Source organism: Hippopotamus amphibius, chromosome X (assembly GCF_030028045.1).
Source record: "Hippopotamus amphibius kiboko isolate mHipAmp2 chromosome X, mHipAmp2.hap2, whole genome shotgun sequence".
Taxonomy (NCBI): domain Eukaryota; kingdom Metazoa; phylum Chordata; class Mammalia; order Artiodactyla; family Hippopotamidae; genus Hippopotamus; species Hippopotamus amphibius.
In genome coordinates this window covers 97,178,428-97,183,178 of record NC_080203.1, presented here as the reverse complement: position 1 = coordinate 97,183,178, position 4,751 = coordinate 97,178,428, and the positions used below count along the sequence as shown (strand labels likewise).

At 46.5% G+C, this 4,751-nt stretch overlaps 1 pseudogene; it reads left to right on the top strand.

The window, feature by feature from the left end:
• Positions 1-2,378: 2,378 nt before the first annotated feature.
• Positions 2,379-4,490, top strand: LOC130841533 (ubinuclein-1-like; annotated as a pseudogene).
• The last annotated feature ends 261 nt before the right edge of the window (positions 4,491-4,751 follow it).

The window sequence follows — 4,751 nt, the reverse complement described above, 5'->3', positions numbered from 1 at the left end:
GTGGAAGGTCTGTAGGTCTGATCTGTTCTCCCACAGTATGAGTGCCTTTTTTTTTTTTTAAGTAATAGACTATTTTAGAGCAGTTTTAGGTTTACAGAAAAACTGATCAGAAAGTACAGAGAATTCCCAAATGTCCCCTCTCCCCCTTCAACCCAGTTTCCCCTGTTATTTACATCATGTATTAGTGTGGTACATTTGTTACAATTGATGAATGAATATGGATACATTATTATTAACTAAAGTCCATAGTTTACATTATGGTTGTTCACTCTCAGTGGCTGTATATTCCACGAGTTTTGACAAATGTATAATAACATGTATCTACCATTACTGTATCATACAGGATCGTTTCTCTGCCCAAAAAATCCTCTGTGCTCTACCTGTTCATCCCTCCCTCCATCCTAAGCCCTAGCAACCACCAATCTTTTCACTGTCTCCACAGTTTTGCCTTTTCTAGAAAATCGTATAGTTGGAATCACGCAGTATGTACTCTTTAGAGGTTGGTTTCTTTCACTTAGTAACATGCATTTAAGTTTCCTCCATGTTTTATCATGGCTTGATAGCTCATTTCTTTTTAGCACTGAATAATATTCCATTGCCTGGATGTACCACAGTTTATCCTTTCACCTACTGAAGGACATCTTTGCTTCCAAGGTTTCGCAATTATGAACAAAGCTGCTATAAACATCTACGTGCAGGCTTTTGTGTGGAGGTAAGTTTTACTCCTTTGGGTAATACCAAGCAATATGATTACTGGATCTGACAGTAAGAGTGTGTTTCGTTTTGTAAGAAACTGCCAAACTGTCTTCCAAAGTGGCTGTACTGTTTTAAATTCCCACCAGCAATGAAAGAGAGTTCCTGTTTCTCCACATCCTCGTCATTTGGGGTTGTCAGTGTTCCGGATTTGGCCTTTCTAATAGATATGTATTGGTAACTCGTTGTTTTCCTTTACAATTCCCTAATAACATAGGGTGTGGAGCATCTTTCCACACGCTTATTTGCCATCTGTATATCTTCTTTGGTGAGATGTCTGTTCAGATCTCTTACTCACTTTTTTTAATAAATTTATTCATTCATTTATTTATTTATTGGCTGTGTTGAGTCTTCATTGCTGGATATGGGCTTTCTCTAGTTGCGGTGAGCAGGGGGCTACTCTTCATTGTGGTGCACAGGCTTTTCATTGGGGTGGCTTCTTGTTGTGGAGCACAGGCTTCAGTAGTTGCGGCATGTGGGCTCAATAGTTGTGGCTCACGGGCTCTAGAGCGCTGGCTCAATAGTTGCGGCGCACGGGCTTAGTTGCTCCACGGTATGTGGGATCTTCCCAAAGCAGGGATGGAACCTGTGTCCCCTGCATTGGCAGGCGGATTCTTAACCACTGTGCTACCAGGGAAGCCCTACTCATTTTTTTAATTGGGTTGTTTGCTTTCTCATTATTGAGTTTTCAGTGAGTGCTCTTTTTTAATGACTGGTTTTCAAAAAGCCACCTTGCTGTTCCTGAGATGTCGTACAAACCTTGAGTTGGGATTTTCCCTCTCTTCCCTGACCCTCATGAGAGCTTTTTGATCTGTGGACATGGACCGTGGAACTGCATGGGCCAGTGTTTGTAGACCTGCTTCAGGGCCCAGGTGCTAATCAGAACTGTGGCCCTGGCCCATACTGCCAGGGAGAGAACACATGCAACCCCCGCACTTGTGACAAAGAAGCCAACTGGTAACAAGTGCCAAGACTTGTTTGTAGTCATGTCAGGCCCCAACAGGATCCAGTTCACCTCTCTCCCAGGCCCTCCTAATCTCACATTTTTAAAGAAATCTGGGCAAGAGGAGGTTGGGAGAGCAGAACAGCATTGAGCTCCTAAGCTGGCTGCAGCAACTGTTCTGTTGACCCAGAAAGTGAGCACTGCCCAGAGTACTACCCAGAGCTGGTGAAGAGTTCACAGGACAGGACTTCCCTGGTGGTGCAGTGGTTAAGAATCTGCCTGCCAGTGCAGGGACGAGGGTTCGATCCCTGATGCAGGAAGATCCCACATGCCGCGGAGCAACTAAGCCCGTGCGCCACAACTACTGAGCCTGTGCTCTAGAGCCCGCGAGCCACAACTACAAAGCCCACGTGCTGCAACTACTGAAGCCCACACGCCTAGAGCCCACGCTCTGCAACAAGAGATACCACCACAATGAGAAGCTCAAAGAGTAGCCTCAAAGAAGCGTAGTGCCCTGCTCACTGCAACTAGAGAAACCTCATAAGCAGCAACGAAGACCTAACACAGCCAAAAAAAAAAAAAAAAAGGAGTTCACAGAACAAAGTGGGAGGTCTTCAGCCTGGAAACAAGGATGGAAAGAATCATAGAAGTGACCATATATGGGACTTGATTATCACGGGGGATGAGTGTGATGAACCTGATTCTTCCACCAACTGAATTGGACTTGAAATATGAGTTTCTTCCTGTTTCTCTGACCACAAAATATGGAGGATCTTATAATAACCCGAGGACCCTGCAGTTACAACAAACATCAGAATCTGACAACGACTCTGCTAAAGAAAAGAGGGGAAAAAAATCACCACAGTAGAAGAAGAAGTTGCGGGAAGGTAGTGAGAAGGGAAAAAGAAAAAAGATGACACTTTCAACAGGGAGAAGAAATGAACACAGCCCAGCTTTTCCCAAACAGGCTTCACAGCTCTCAGTGCTGGTAAGGAGAAGAAGAAGAAATGTTCTTGAGGATCGAAGTGATAAAAAAATGTTAAAGAAATTTCAGAATGAGAAATCAGCCCGGGAAAAACAGGCACGAGGACCAGAAGCCTGTGAAAATAGGGTAGCATCCCTTGCTCTCAATCTTCTGCTCAACTCCTGAGAGCAGCCTATTCCAGGAGGTCACTGTTACGGTCTCTGTGACTGATTTGGACTTGAAGGAGCTGTTCAGTGAGTCTCCAGAAGGAAGCCCCTTCTGTGATACCGGTGATGAAAGAGATTCCCACAGGGTGGGATTGGATGTGGAATTCACAGTTTTCTTTTCTTCCCAAGGCCTGCCAGTGCCCCTGGAGAAGTGCCTTGAGGAGCTGCTTCAGGCTGCCAGAACTGCTGAGGGACAGAGCAAAAGGAAGTTCTTCGCCCAGGATACCAATGGGATCTACTGGGCATGGAGGTAGACACCTAGAGGCTAAACAGCCAGGTCTGTCCTGAGACGCATTGCCATGTGACTTCATCCCTGCCCTGCAGCAAGGACATCCTGGTCACACTTGCCCCAAAACTTCATCTCTGGGAGCTGGGGGGCAGGGTGCGTCTGAAGGCGCCTCTACAAAAACTTAAAGAAGCTATTGGCAGGGCAATGCCAGAGCAGATGGCCCAGTACCAGGATGAATGCCAGGTACACACACAAGCAAAAATTGCAGGGATGCTGGAAGAGGAAAAAGACAAGGAACAGAGTGAACAGATTTGTTCTAGTAACAAAGAAGAAAAGGGGAGCAGAGCCCAGATGAAATGCCAGTGGAATGCTGGAATCAGGAAGGTGCTCTTTCAGGTGGCAAAGATGGAACTAGAGGGTTATGATCTGGAAGGGAATGAGAGCCCGTCTAAGGAGGACTGCGTGAAAGCTCTTCTGGATGCTGAAATCCAAACTCTCTGGCCCCAAGGCTGGGTACAGATCAGGTCTCTGTGTAAGGAGGGCAGATCACACCACAGGTCCCTGACATCCATACTGATTGAGAAGAAAGTAATGGCTCCTTCAAAGTCAAGGTGAAGGAGACATAGACTAAGCCTCCGTATCAGCCCGAATGGGCAACCCTATTGCTTTGTATAAAAGTCACAGGTCTTTATGTACAAAAGTAAAAAAGCAATTTTCCAAAGCCCAATTCTCTGGACCATCACTCTCTAGCGCTCTGTAATCACCCCCTCAATTTTCTGGCTGAATGGACAGTGGCACTGGAGAAGTCTGAGGAGAAAAACCCCAAGAGTTCTGGCTACAAAGAGCTCTCTTGCCAGGCTCCCCTCAGCAAAGCTTTCCAGAAGAACAGAGAGGTCTACACCACAGCATCACAGAACCCGGACCCAAATCACCCTTGTATGCAGTCACCGAACAGCACAAAGCTTCACTCCCACACCTCACCTAGTTCCATTTGGCAACAACTTCCCCCAATTTTCTTCCTCCTTCAGTATCCATTCCTCCGTGGCAGCCTCTCCAGGAGGCACTTCCTTCCCCAGCAGCAGTTCTCATAAGAACCCGGCTTCATCCTACACTTCCATGAGCCACATGGCAAGACGACATTCCGCCAACTCTTCAGAGCTATCTCACAAGTCTCCCTTTGCCGCCTCTAGCTCCCGACAGGAGGTTTCTTCTAGCAGCTCTCCTCTGGAAGAACAACAACCCAGAGTTCCCCTTCCTCCCGAAAACTTGCTCCTATATGTACAGCCTCCCTGCATGGGACAGCCGGTCAATGGACAGGTCCCAAACCAAAGGGAACAAATCTCTGTTCCTCAGAAGCCGGCCTTGGGGGTCTAAATGGAGATTCTAGTGATGGGAGCTAGGGAGGAACAAAAGTACTGACCTCGTGCCTGAAACCCACCATGGTTAGCAGCCTGTGCTCCTCAAAAGGAATTTTCCTGGTCTCTGGGCTTTATAGTTATGTTTGTTGCTGGACAGTTAATGGCGAGACAGATTTTGGGATGGAGAGAGTTCTGAGTTTGGAATATGGGAGCATTATGTGGTGCTGAGTTCCAGCACTGTGCCAGATCATTTGGTACAACTGCATTTTTTTTTTAA